The sequence below is a fragment of the Lynx rufus genome, unplaced genomic scaffold, assembly GCF_022079265.1.
Source record: "Lynx rufus isolate CCGP_SWC_20201006 ecotype Redwood Valley unplaced genomic scaffold, mLynRuf1.p SCAF_4, whole genome shotgun sequence".
In the NCBI taxonomy this organism is placed as follows: Eukaryota; Metazoa; Chordata; class Mammalia; order Carnivora; family Felidae; genus Lynx; species Lynx rufus.
The window spans coordinates 115,422,244-115,437,740 of NW_025814856.1; positions in this window are offsets into that span (position 1 = coordinate 115,422,244).

Genomic DNA, 15,497 nt, shown 5'->3' on the forward strand with positions numbered 1-15,497 from the left:
ATCAGCCTTTAAGAACCGACTGTGTGCATCCTTTCCCAGTGCCACATTCGGGAATGTCACAATGGTGGCTTGAAGTTGGCCACAGGAGCAATACTTATAGCACAGAAATTGTAAAAACTACAAATTAGGGCCTTTTTTTCCTCCCAGACAGCTGGTTGTTAAAAATGTACAGGTTTCTATGCTTAATCCTTCACATGCAGTTGGCTTCTCCTTCATGCTCTTGCATACCACGTGGGCAAACATGGATCCCTGAGGACTGGCGAGCTTCTCTGAAGAGAGAGACTTTGCCTTATCCCTTTTTAAAATTCTTCCCTTTCGGGGCGCCTGGGTGGCGCAGTCGGTTAAGCGTCCGACTTCAGCCAGGTCACGATCTCGCGGTCCGTGAGTTCGAGCCCCGCGTCGGGCTCTGGGCTGATGGCTCAGAGCCTGGAGCCTGTTTCCGATTCTGTGTCTCCCTCTCTCTCTGCCCCTCCCCCGTTCATGCTCTGTCTCTCTCTGTCCCAAAAATAAATAAACGTTGAAAAAAAAAAAAATAAAAATAAAATAAAATTCTTCCCTTTCCCAGCATATACTTCGATGTCCTATACTATTTGCCATGCATTGTTCTAATTACTTACATGTAAAAAGTCTCTAATCCCTACGAGGAAGGCACTATTATTTTACAGAGGAATAAACAGGCACAAAGAGGGTAGGTAACTTTCCCCAGTCACACGACCAGGATTTGAGCCCAGGTGGTCCAGTTCTAGCGTCTGGACTTATAACAACCATACTCCACTGTCGGGCTCTCAGAGCACACAAGAGAAGAAAAGAAAGATTTTGATTCATCAAAAAAGGATGTTAGACACCATTTTTTTTTTCTGAATATACAGTATCAATTATGCCTGGCCATGTAAAGTGGATTTTTTTCATTTAATATTCGTTCATGGCACACTGGCTATATGCTAGGCTCTGTGCTAAGTGATGACAAGAATACAAGCCTGACAGTAATAGAAAGTACCATTTACTGTGCTCTTATTAAACAGGCACCACGGCAGGTGCTGAGGGCTACAAAGATGATGATGATGATGACCGATACGATGACAGCAGTAAAAGCTACATCACCTGAATGCTTGATGCGTGCAACACACTGCTGGTCATTACATTTCAGTCTTGCCACACCTTGTGAGACAAAGATTTTTCATTTTTTTCCCATGTTACAGGTGAGGAAACTGGGGCCCAGGGAGGTGTCAGCACACCAAAGAGCTCACAGATCAGGCTGCTCCTATATACTCTGTCTACAAGGCAGTAGAGTTAGACTCTTTGGGGTTCCCCTCCATCTCCTTCACACCACAGCTAGGTGCTTCCATCTATGTCCAACTCAATTCTGAAAGATTCTCTTTTGATCTTCGGGAAAGCTTTGAGGTTGTCAGTCTAACATCTTGAATATAGATATAGTGAGAGGAAGTCCAATAAACCAAAAGGAAAAGGATTTTTCCAAGCTTTTTGTAATAAACATGAATCACTAGCATTCTGAAGAAACCTATAACAGGCACAGAGTACATGATATTCACCGAGTTCAGCACATGGTGCTACTGAGACCAGAAACTCATTACATGCTCAGTACAGGGCTGAAAACCAAAGTAAGGACCTCTTCTTCCAATGTACACCCGACTTAGTAATTAGAACCTCCTATGGGAACATTTTCAGTACAAACAAAACTTTGCACTTGGAGTTACCACAGTTAACACTGAAATGAAATGCCACTATCAAACAGTGGGACAAACTTTTAAACAAATATGCTAGAACTTGAATGTTTATTTCAATGCTTTTATCTTTAAAGATGTCACTGTAGAAGGTTATTGTCTTGTTTAACTAACAGTGTTATCACTTAAAAATATTGATAGCCCTATTTTTAGAGTTGTTTTCAGGTTTAATCTAGAAAACACAGAAAATGCAACTCTGTGTGCATGTGTGTTTGTGTGTGTGTGCTTCTGTGTGTTCCTATGCATTCCATATTTCTGGTTCTCTTTAATAGCTCACCTTACTGAATAGCTTTGGTTCCAAATGACTTTATGCTCCTTCTAAAAATAAACTACCTGCCATAGATATTATAACCAATAATGGAGAGCCAAAGAATATGCCACAGGCTCTGCAGGGCAATTCCAAAAGAACGGTCCCCAAAATGACTTGAGGGGTAACTTCATTAAAATATTCAAGGTGAATACTTTGAGGATAAACATCCTCATTTGAGCCTAAACACACTCAGTGGTAGGATTTAAAAAAATTTCTTTTAATGTTTATTTATATTTGAGAGAGAGAGAGAGAGAGAGAGAAAGAGAGAGAGAATTAGTGGGGGAGGGGCAGAGAAAGAGGGAAACACAGAATCCGAGGCAGGTTCCAGGCTCTGAGCTGTCAGCACGGAGCTGGACGTGGGGCTTGAACTCATAAACCGTGAGATCATGACATGAGCTGAGGTTGGACTCCCAACTGACTGGGCCACCCAGGTGCCCCACTCATGGGTAGGATTTTTAAAAAGACTTTTTAGGGGTGCCTGGGTAGCTCAGTCAGTTAAGTGTCCAACTTCAGCTCATGTCATGATCTCACGGTTATGAGTTCAAGGCCCGTGCCCGACTCTGTGCTGACAGCTCAGAGCCTGGAGCCCACCTTGGATTCTGTGTCTCCCTCTCTCTCTGCCCCTCCCCCACTCATGCTGTCTCTCTCTGTATCTCAAAAATGAATAAATGTTAAAAAAATTTTTTTTAAAGTTTTTAATCTTACTATTTTCAAAAGGATTCAAAGAAGTCATTGACCATTTAAATTCTCACATCAGTTTACCCTAAGATTTCATATGACCAAGTTTCAGAGAAATACTTGTTTTGTTTCAATGAAAAGGAAAAAGATGAAGTTTTATGTTGAAGGATGTGAAAAGGAGATCTTGGGAGGAAAAGAGCGTAAAAAGTCTCATTTAAATATAGATTTAACATAATAAAAACATGACAAATACATGAGGATATAAAGATTGCATGCAAATCTATGGGAAAAAAGTAGTGAGATCCCAATACATAAACGGGTAAAGGGTGCAAACAGACTAGTTCAACCCTTCTTCAAAAAATGATTAATACATAGAAAAAAATATATTCAACCCTAAGAATAGTCAGAAAAATGTAAATTTAAAAAGCTACCATTTTCCCCAATGAAAGTAGCAAAGTGTTTTTTGGATAAAATATTCCATACTGGCCTACGTATGGTGAGATAAACTCTTGCGTGTTTCGCTGGAGTAAATATAAACAAAGACATCTTTTCATGAAAACAATTTGGTGGTTTGTCTCAGAAGCTGAAAAATATCTGTAACTTTTGACTAAACAACTCTATAATAATTTCAGGGTGCTGGCTTCAGTACAATGCTGTTTATGAAAAGGACATCCTCCAAGCAAAAGACCAAAGGCAGGTATCCCAGAATAGTTCACACTGCCTACGGTTTGAAGGTCATAATAACCTTGTCTATCAAAAACCAGTACTGGATTAACTGACCTAATGATTAAAATTTAATTCACGGGACAGAATGCTTTCCCACCTATTATTCACATGCTCTTTAAACCCACTAACTGCTAGGTGGGCAGCATGAAGTTGTTTTACAAGGAAAAAGTTGGCAAGCCGTCTACCAGCCGGGGCTACTAATACTCGTGGTGTTATTTGTTGCGCCTGATTATGACTCAACAGAGCAATCACTGTCTACAATATGTCAAAAGGAACCATGCAATTAAGTCAATTCAGGCCCAAAGTCAGTGAATTCAATGAGACGAACAAGGTTTAAAAAAAAAAAAAAAATGTCAGTTGGCATCACATGAAGCAAAACGGATTGATTGACTGAACTTCTCACTTTTCAACTCATTTGCATAGTATTCTGAGCAGTCCAACCTGCAGCTGTTTCCAGCTACACTACCTCACTAGAGCCAAAAATAATTGTTAAAAAAATCAGCTATACATCAAGGAACCACTGCTTCCATCCTGACTGGCAGCCTCCCAAGGCACAGCCTACATGAACTGCAGGAGCCGGAAGGGGAATGGCATCCAGCCTTACGCCAGAGCAGAAATCCTGAGGAAAATGAGCCCTTCACGTCTGAATTCAAAAGAAAAAGCAAAAGGAGCAACTTCTAACAAAAGCTACTCTGCTGAAATCAGCCATAATTCCCAGCTACTTCCCATTACATGTATATTTTTTAAACTCTTACTTCTTATTTTTATTTTTTTTATTTGAGAGAGGGAGAGAGTGAGTGAGTGAAGGTGGGGGAGGGGGCAGAAGGAGAGAGAGAGAGAATCTTAAGTCTGCTCCAACCTCAGTGCAGAGCCTGAGGCGGGGCTCAATCCCACAACCCTGGGATCAGGACCTGAACCAAAATCAAAAGTCGGATACTCAACGGGCTAAGCTACCCCAGGTGCCCCTCCCATTACATATTCACAAATGGTTATGACAGCCTCAGTGGCTACAACAGTTTTCTTAGAACCAGAGACTGTTGTGTTACTGTTGTCTTCCTTCTTTTTTGTCCTCTCTGGGTACAGTCACCCATTAGGCTAGAAATATCTGTTCTTTTAACACCTCCAAAGAAAATAAGGCATGCCACCAGCCCACTGTGGAAGGAAAGTACTGCCTTGGAGGTAAGGAGTCCCAAGTCTGGTCTCAGGGATTTCATTTACAGTAAAGACCTTGGGCAAGTTACTCTGTTGGGCAGCTGTGCGCTGCATGAAAAATCGAAAGTTTGAAAATTTCCATATTCAATAGTATGAAATCCTTCCCTAAAATGCAAAATAAAATAAATAAATGTGATTTAGTTGAAATGCATAGCCAAGCTTATAAGAAAGCAAAGGGAATCCTCAGAAGACCAAAAAAAATGAAGTGAGAGCAAGAAATCAGAATTTTTTAAAAGTGGTGAAGACAGTTTCCAGGGGACATTTCCTGATATTCACTCCCCAGGAAGAAAGAAACGATGCCTTGGGCCGTTAAATGGTATCAAGTCAAAAAGCAGATACTCCCTTCGGCCATCCTAACTCCATGAATTAACTTCAATCTCCAAAAGGCTACCTACACCTTCAGGAAAGGGGTGACAGCAAAAACAAGAACAAAATTGTTGCGTGAAGGCAGAGCTATGACTCCAGGTGAATGGGGAAGCAGTCTCCCCTGAGAGTTTGTAACTTCACGCCAACCTGCACTTATTCATTCATTCATTCATCGAATATTTATTGAACACCTACCATGTGTTGGGTTGTGAGCTAGACATCGAAAATCTGGCAATGGAGAAAGCAGATCAGCCCTGCCTTGAAGGAGATTATATTCTAATAGCAGAAGACAGACAATAAAAAATATATATAAATCAGGTGATGATGAATGCTAAGAAGAAAAATAAATAAAAGTAAGGATGATAAGTGACTGGGTAGGAGTGGAGCTTTCTATAGTTGGGTGAAGGAAGGGCTCTGATGACATAACTTCTTTTTTCTTAATGTTTGTTTTTTGAGAGAGAGAGAGAGAGAGAGAACAAGCAGGGCGGGGCAGGGGGAGAGCAGGTAGAAAGAGGGGGACAGAGGATCTGAAGTAGGCTCTGTTCTGACAACAGATAGCCTGATATGGAACTTGAACTCACAAACTGTGAGATCAGGACCTGAGCTGAAGTTGGACGCTTAACTGAATAAGCCACCTAGGTGCCCCCTGGAATTAGTATTCTTATATTAAAAAAAAAAAAAAGACCCCACAGAGCTCCCTAGCTCTTTTTACCATGTGAACACAGAGCCAGAAGATACTAGCTATGAACCAGGAAGGTTCACCAGAAAGCAACCATGCTGGTGTCTTGATTTTGGACTTCTAGCCTCCAGAAAATAAATTTCCTTTCTTTATAAGTCACCCAGGGGGCGCCTGGGTGGCTCAGTCGGTTAAGCGTCCGACTTCAGCTCAGGTCACGATCTCGCGGTCCGTGAGTTCGAGCCCCGCGTCAGGCTCTGGGCTGACGGCTCAGAGCCTGGAGCCTGCTTCCGATTCTGTGTCTTCCTCTCTCTCTGCCCCTCCCCCGTTCATGCTCTGTCTCTCTCTGTCCCAAAAATAAATAAACGTTAAAAAAAAAAATTTATAAGTCACCCAGTCTGGACCCTTAACCAGTAAGGAATTGAATCAATAATCAAAAATCTCCCAAAAAATAAGAGTCCAGGGCTGGATGGCTTTCTAGGGGAATTCTACCAAACATTTAAAGAGGAGTTAACACCTATTCTTTTGAAGCTGTTCCAAAAAACAGAAATGGAAGGAAAACTTCTAAACTCATTCTATGAGGTCAGCATTACCATGATTCCAAAACCAGTCAAAGACCCCACTAAAAAGGAGAACTATAGACTAGTTTCCCTGATGAACATGGATACAAAAATTCTCAAAAAGATACTAGCCAATTGGATTCAACAATACATTAAAAGAATTATTCACCATGACCGAGTGGGATTTATACCTGGGATGCAGGGCTGATTCAGTATCCGCAAACCAATCAATGTGATATGTCACATCAATAAAAGAAAGGACAAGAACCATATGATCCTCTCAATAGATGCAGAGAAAGCATTTGACAAAATACAGCATCCTTTCTTGATAAAAACCCTCAAGAAAGTCGGGATACAAGGATCATACCTCAAGATCATAAAAGCCACATATGAAAGACACACTGCTAGTATCATCCTCAATGGGGAAAAACTGAGAGCTTTCCCCCTAATGTCAGGAAAACAACAGGGATGTTCACTCTCACCACTGTTATTTAACATAGTATTGGAAGTCCTGGCCTCAGCAATCAGACAACACAAAGAAATAAAAGGCATCCAAATTGGCCAGGAGGAAGTCAAACTTTCACTTTTTGCAGATGACACGATACTCTATACGGAAAACCCAAAAGATTCCACCAAAAAACTGCTATAACTGATCCATGAATTCAGCAAAATCTCAGAATATAAAATCAATGCACAGAAATTGGTTGCATCTATATACACCAATAATGAAGCAACAGAATGAGAAGTCAAGGAATCTATCCCATTTACAATTGCACAAAAACCCATAAAATACCCAGGAATAAACCTAACCAAAGAGGTAAAAAAATGTATACACTGAAAACTATAGAAACCTTATGAAAGAAATGGAAGAAGATACACACAAAAAAGGAAAAATATTCCATGCTCCTGGATTGGAAGAACAAATACTGTTAAAATGTTGATACTACCCAAAGCAATATACATATTCAATGCAATGCCTATCAAAATAACACTAGCATTCTTCACAGAGCTAGAACAAACAATCCTAAGATTTGTATGGAACCAGGAAAGACCCCAAGTAGCCAAAGCAATCTTGAAAAAGAAAACCAAAGCAGGAGGCATCACAATCCCAGACTTCAAGTTATATTACAAAGCTGTAAACATCAAGACAGTATGGTACTGGCACAAAAACAGACACTCAGATCAATGGAACAGAATAGAGAACCCGAAAAATGGACCCACAAATGTATGGCCAACTCATCTTTGACAAAGCAGGGAAGAATATCCAATGGAATAAAGACAGTCTCTTCAGCAAATGGTGCTGGGAAAACTGGACAGAGACATGCAGAAGAATGAACCTGGACCACTTTCTTACACCATACACAAAAATAAACTCAAAATGGATGAAAGTCCTAAATGTAAGGCAGGAAGCTATCAAAATCCTTGAGGAGAAAGCAGGCAAAAACTTCTTTGACCTTGGCCACAGCAACTTCTTATTTGACACGTCTCCGGAGGCAAGGGAAACAAAAGCAAAAATGAACTATTGGGACCTCATCAAAATAAAAACCTTCTGCACAGCGAAGGAAACAATCAGCAAAAGTAAAAGGCAACCGACTGAATGGGAGAAGATATTTGCAAATGACATATCAGATAAAGGGTTAGTATCCAAAATCTATAAGGAACTTATCAAACTCAAAACCAAAAAAACAAATAATCCAGTGAAGAAATGGGCAAAAGACATAAATAGATACTTTTCCAAAGAAGACATCCAGATCGCTAACAGACACATGAAATAATGCTCAACATCACTCATCATCAGGGAAATACAAATCAAAACCACAATGAGATACTACCTCACATCTTTCAGAATGGTTAACATCAACAACTCAGGCAACAACAGATGTTGGAGAGGATGTGGAGAAAGAGGACCTCTTTTGCACTGCTGGTGGGAAAGAAAACTGGTGCAGCCACTTTGGAAAACAGTATGGAGGTTCCTCAAAAAATTAAAAATAGAACTATCCTACAACCCAGAAATTGCACTACTAGGTATTTATCCAAGGGATACAGGCATGCTGTTTCAAAAGAGCACATGTACCCCATTGTTTATAGCAGCATTATCGACAATAGTCAAAGTGTGGAAAGAGCCTAAATGTTCATCGATGGATGGATGAATGGATAAGGAAGATGTAATATATATATATATATATATATATATATATATACACACACACACACACACACACACACACACACAAGGGAGTATTACTTGACAATCAAAAAGAATGAAAACTTGCCATTTGCAGCAATGTGGATGGAACTGGAAGGTATTATGCTAAGCGAAATTAGTCAGAGAAAGACAAATATCCTATGACTTCACTCATATGAGGAATTTAAGATACAAAACAGATGAACATAAGGGAAAGGAAGCAAAAATAATATAAAAACAAGGAGGCAAACAAAACAGAAGAGACTCTTAAATACAGAGAACAAATTGAGGGTTGCTGGAGGGGTTGGGAGTGGCGGGATCGGCTAAATGGGTGAGGGGCATTAAGGAATCTACTCCTGAAATCAATGTTGCACTATATGCTAACTAGTATGTAAATAAAAATAAAAATAAATAAATAAATAAATACATACATACATACATACATACATACATAAATATTTAAGGTAAAAAAAAAAATAAGTCACTCAGTCTGTGGAATTTTGCTATAGCCACCCAAACAAACTAAGACACTTGGTGTAATGGAGATGGGAAAAGTGGCCAGGTTCTGCAAAGACCAAAAGGACATCCTGATTGACAGGAAGTAGGTTTTAGGAGAGGATCAAACGTGACGTGAAGACTTGTGGCCTAGTTCACTGGAAGAAGAGGGTTGGCTCTCCTCAGATGGGGAAGGGCAGGGAGGAACAGGTGGACGACTGGTGGAGATCACCAGGTCAGGTGTGGACATACTCCGCTTCACATCATATCAGACCTACGACTGGAGTTGTTACACCAATAAGTTTTGACAAAATAGACAAGTTCCAAATAAAGTCTAACTTTCCAACCCTGATGTAAGAATAGGAAACCTGACTATTCTCATAAGCTTGAAATCAATTTAATCAGTGGTTGTGGGTTTTGTCTCCCCCACACATAAAACATTAGTAAATTCAAACCAACAACATTCAAGAATTAGAAAATTTCCATCCTAGTTATACAACCTCTTAACAGGAGAAGGGGACAGAGAAGGACAAGAAGAGGGAGGAGAACATGAGGGGGAGGAAGATGAGGGGGGAAGAGAGAAGGAACATCCTAATTAACTTCATAAAGCAAATGTATCACATTGAGGTGAAATTTGTACAAGAAAAAAATATACAACACTCTCACTTATGAACATAAATGCAACATTCTTAATCACATATTGGCAAACCAAATCTACAGTATATGAAAAGGAAAATACTTATGACCAAGGTTAGTTTAATACTAGAAACCTTTTACTCTACCTTACCTGAAATTAAAGATTATGAGTAGTCATTTCACCACAAAGGAATTATAAATGGTGAGCAGGATGATGAATCCATAAATATATGGGAGATGTTCCAACTCATTAGTAAACTGGAGAAATATTATTTTAAACATACCAATCTGATAAAGTTCTTTTTTTAATCTGACAATACCAAGGGTAAGCGATGGTCAACCCAATAACAATAAATAATCATTAATAATAAGCAATAACAACCCCTAGCACCTAGATTATTGCTTTTAATACCATTTCTCAGGATTCTGGAGAGATGGCTGATTCCAGGCCTGTGACATAAAATGTATGAAATGAATCTGGCAATTCTTGTCATACCAGAAAATTAGGAAGCTGCTGACCAGTGTTACAGATGACTCAAAAAAGACATACACACCAGGGCGCCTGGGTGGCTCAGTCAGTTGAACATCTGTCTTCAGCCTGGGTCGTTATCTCACTGTTTGTGAGTTTGAGACCCACATTGGGCTCTGTGCTGACAGTGCAGAACCTGCCTGGGATTCTCTCTCTCTCCCTCCCTGTATCTCTCAAAAATAAATAAATAAACTTAAAAATAAAAAGAAAGATTCTTTCCCTCTTTCCCTCTCTAGCCTGCCCACTCCAACCGCTCAAGTGCGTGCTCTTTTTCTCTAAAGAAAAAAAAAGAAAGAAAGAAAAAAGAAAAAAGAAAAAAAGATGTACACACCAACTTAAAGAGAAGCTCCCACCGGCCAGAGATGGGACAGCTGACACTCAATATTTTGAATAACTGCAATGGACTGAAGTATTAAATATATTTCAAATGTGGTACATAATAGTTTTAAAAATTTACTGGTCATATCTAGAGGATGCTAGAAACCAATTTGTTATTTTAAAAACTATTAAATAAGGGGAAATAATCAGGCCAACCAACTGTTTACAAACTGTATCTAAGGATACCAAATGGTTGATGAGAAAAAGGATTTCTTTATAGAATATCCCAGCTAAGAAACGAAGTGGGGGTGATAGAGTTTTAATATTTTATTTTATTTTATTAAAAAAATTTTTAATGTTTTTATTTTTGAGAGAGAGAGAGAGGGAGAGAGTAAACAGGGGAGGAGCAGAGAGAGAGGGAGACACAGAATCCAAAGCAGGCTCCAGGCTCTGAGCTGTAAACACAGAGCCTGACGTGGGGCTTGAACCCACGAATCGTGAGATCATGACCTGAGCTGAAGTCAGATGCTTAACCAACTGAGCCACCCAGGTGCCCTGAGTTTTAATATTTTAATGCCATAATTAAATAATGACTCTAGACAATAATCACTAATGGCTGTTGGTAACATCACAAAAAACTACAGTTAACCAGATATCATGTGCTCCCTGATGGATGGAAGTACACCACATTATCTGAAGTATTCTTTTCAGAAAATTAAAGCTAAATGAGACCAATTCTCTAGATCTTATCACCAATTTACAGGAAATAGAGGGTTCAGAGGAACATGTTGATTGACATATTAGAATGTAATTACAAAATCTAGACTGTGGGAAAGTATACAGAATAAATGACCTGGTTTCTTCAACAAAGAAAACTGTAAAGAACCTAATTAGAGGTGGAGTACCAAAGGTAAGCAAGACTGCTGTATCCTCACGCTTGTGAGAGCGTTAACTGACACAATCCCTCTGGTAAGTAACTGGTCAATATCCAGGGCACTCAGGGCTGCACAGACCATACAGGGTAGTTCCTCCGCTTCTAGGCTCAGACCTTGGAGAAACCCTTGCCTGTGGGCACCAAGAGACAGCCTGGGAGTGCTCATAATGATAGCATTTGAACAGTAAGAACCCCCTGCCCAAATGTCCAACAACCACAACAGTAAAAGTAAAATGTGGTGTGTTCACAAAAAGAAATGTTACATTTCAGTGAAAAATGGGTGAACAGAGCTACCTGGATCAACATGGATAAATCTCACATCATGTCACATATATTTGAAGAATATGTACAGAATAATACCATTTCTACAAAGGTCAAAAACTTATAAATCTAAACAATATATTGTTCAAAATCATGTGTGTTTGATGGGCTTAAAAGGTCTGACACAGGTTGGGCCTATCTATAGATAGTAAAACCATATAGAAAAACAAGTGATGGAAACAAAATTCAGCCAAGGGTTAACTTTAAGGACAGAGGACAAGAGGGGCTCAGTTACAGAACCGATGCACAGCTCCTCCAATGGCACCACCTTCTTACAGTGGTTGTGGACATATGGGTGTTTGTTACATTACTCTTTATAATATATACATATATGTGTTTATATTCTTCTGTGTATATGTACTATTTCGAAGTCTCTTAAAGGGAGTGAACTAAATGACTAGAACATTTTCTATAACTTAAAATTCAACCCATGTGACTTATTTCCCTCACATGCCCATTGGGAAACATAATAATAATTTTCTCCTCAAACATGGTGAAGATTAAATGAATTAGTGCACATCAAGTGCTTGGATTAGAGCCAGGCATATATTAAGTGCTCAATAAACATAACTGGTACCATTGCCATTATCTTCTTATTTACCACCAGAACTGCCTGGAGAGCCCATCTTTAATTATGATCAAGGACAGGAATTACTAAAATCTCTCACCAAGGAGGAAGTTGTCATAGAATATTTTATATTATTACTTGCAGCAAAGTGAGTGACAGCCCGGGACAACTTCATCCTCCTCCCTCTGCCCTATGGCTGGCTTGGTTTTGACTGAAACCACAGGCTGAGCCCAAAGGCTTATGCCCCTAAGAATCATGATGTAGAACGCTGAGAACATAGCACCATGGTTTTCCTCAACAGCCAAGTATTCACAAGGAGCATCAAGAAAGCTGTGTCCTCCCGCCTAATTAAAGAATGTGATGACTTCATTCAGAACTGTCTGTCCAACCTGCCCCAGGCCTTTTAAGCCTGTCAGACAGACACAGTCACCACCACAACTTGGTCTTCCTCGTTTGCTCTTGACCTGCATTCTCCCCAGTCTTGCCTATATTGGACACGGAACCCTTGACTCCACGATTCCAGCTGCTGCCTCTCTTGAGGCATTCTGGACTTGGTCTTGTCTTGTCTTCATCTCCCTATCACTTCCATTACATTTCTCCCTATCAAACAAAGCTTGTCTTGCCCTATGGTGCTCTGTCTTCTGGGATGCACTGAATAGGAAAAGGCTCTCCGGTTCCAGGCACAATCCTCCTGGCTTTCGTAAGATGCTTTTGGTTGCAAGTAACAGAAACTCCAAGCTAAATTGACATGTTATAAAAAGACAGTCTTGGCTCAGTAGTTAAAAACCACAGTAATAAGGTGCTCAATGGTGGCACCAAAGATACAGTGTCCTCTCGTCTTCTCTTCTATGCTACCTGTTTCATCCTCAAGCTGACTCTCCACTTAAACTGCAAAATGGCTGAAAGCAGTTTTAAGGGCTACATATTTCTTCATTTATGACTAGCAGGAAGGTGGGGGATCTCTTTATCAGTAGCTCTCAGAGGAATGAGACATCTTCTTTTCCAAAAGTCTTTAGAAAATCTTTCTTTTCATTCACTGACCTGAATTGGGTTGTGTATCCTGAACTAAGCACTATGGCCAGGGGAATGGAATTTTCTGGTTGGGGATTAGGTAATCAGAGCCTAAGCCTATGCTTTCAGAGTGGTCTCCTCTCCCAGAGCATGAAGGCTGCTGGAAGGGGCATGATTCCTCTGCTGTTTCACCCTTACCCCCAGATCCATTCTCTGCTCTGTTCTACACCTTCAGGGGCAAACTTTTCAGAGTGCCTTACACCAGCTGTCTTGCTCTCTAGTTTCTAGCTGCATTTTATCCTGGGAACACCAATGGAAGATCAGAAGGTGGGAGGGGAACAGGGTGGGGGTAACAATTTTCCTCAGCTGCTCCCTGCCTTGCTCTGTCTCTGACAGAGGCTGTGTTCCTCTAGAGGGTCAACTCCTGTTGGGTGGCCCCCAATTCTTCCAGCTGCAGCTCTAGCCAGGCCCTGGTCCCCTGTTCCATTCCTCCTTCCATCAGGCCAAGGGATGAATTGGGTCTCTGGCTGTCTGCTATTGCCAGTCCCTTAGCACTCCACCCATCTTTGTTGGTCCCATCCCACTTCCATCTCTGCAATGGACCCTTCAATATGCCCTGTGCTTGTATCTTCTGTTTCCATCCCAGACCTTGACTAGTACAATATCTGAATGAAGATTGGGAAATGTTACCAAGAGGAAGGTAGAATGGATAGCAGCAAATATCCTCTGCTATCCACTATTCCTGCCCTCATACATGGATGGGAAACTAGAAGCCTTCCCTTCATTGGTGTCTAACAGATAGTTTACTATTCTAGCTTGTGATTCTGCTATGGATGACATACAATGTCAATAATATTTTAAAACATACACACACATAGTAGGAGTCCTGTCACTTTCTAGAGAAATGCTCTCATCATTCCCTGAGAGCAAAGGACTTGCTTCAGGAGCTCAATCTCAGGCAGAACAACCCTCAGATCTTCACATCTGGTCTTTCTGCCAAAAAATGGTGCCTGATTGCTGATAGCACATTTCAATAATCAACTGGAAAACAACAGACAGGAAAATGGGGGAGAGAGAGTGAGTGGACAAGGACTCTCCGACTGGAACAGGGCCTAAATGAGTGAGTTATCCCACAAGAAATGCACACTTCACAAGGCTCCTGGTTACTTGACCAGACTTAAGCAATGGTGACAAGTGTCCCCTCATTATTGCCAAGCCCTCTGAGGCTGTGACCCTGGGGAGGAGATCTTATGCTCAGAACAGCACAGGGAAGGTCAGGCTAAATCAGTTTTGGGGAGGGAGGCTTTGTATAGGAAAAGGGGTATAAGATATGGGGTTGGGAGCCTGCTACACAGGAGAATTCCTACTGGGTAGAAAATATTGCAAGATGCCCACATACAATAGGGAAAAGTGTATTAAATCATGTAAAGGGATGGGCTCAGGACTGCAGAGAAATCCTATTCCAAAAAGTTACCCATTCGGGAAAGAATGAGCCCTTGCAACCGGTCTAACTGGTTGTCAACTAAGATGAATTGAAGAGGAAAACTGCTGGGCTTTGTCATGAGGAATGTTCGTGTATGTATACACGTCTGTGTGTATGTGTGTGTGGGTAGGTATGTGTGAGGTTCCCCGTTACAGATAAGGTTCTCCTTTCTCCTCTCACCTCTTTGTAGTTTCATGATCGTGCTTTACTGGGGGAGCCACCTACATCCATTGGACCCCATCCTGACAGCTGGGAAAGGACCTGCACACCCACACAGGGGTGAGCACCTGGCGTCTCGCCTCATAACAGCTGTTCCAACCACGTAAGAAGCATGGGGGTCACCGGTCATTCTCCACGAGAACAAAGGGCCAAGGATGCAGAGATAATTGTATCAAAGGGATTCAACTTCCTTGATGACCTCATTCCAAAGATCTGCAGAGCCCAGATAAGCATCACAGGGCTCTGGCAGAGGGCCCCTCCAGGGAAAGAAAAGGGACAGGAAGCTGACTTTCCATAGTCTGCACTGCCTTCCTCGACCAAGATACAGGGCACCTGTGGCCATCAAAAGTCATGATGCCTCCCCCCCAGCTCCCGCCAACTCCACAAGAAAGACAAACGATGGTCACATCACCCCCAGTGTAAGGACTCCACTGAACCCACAAGGGTCCCCTAGGGAGCTTTTCTGTCTGTGTCCCCAGCCATACATTTCTCTTATTTTCATTCAAATGAATTTGCATGACATTCTTG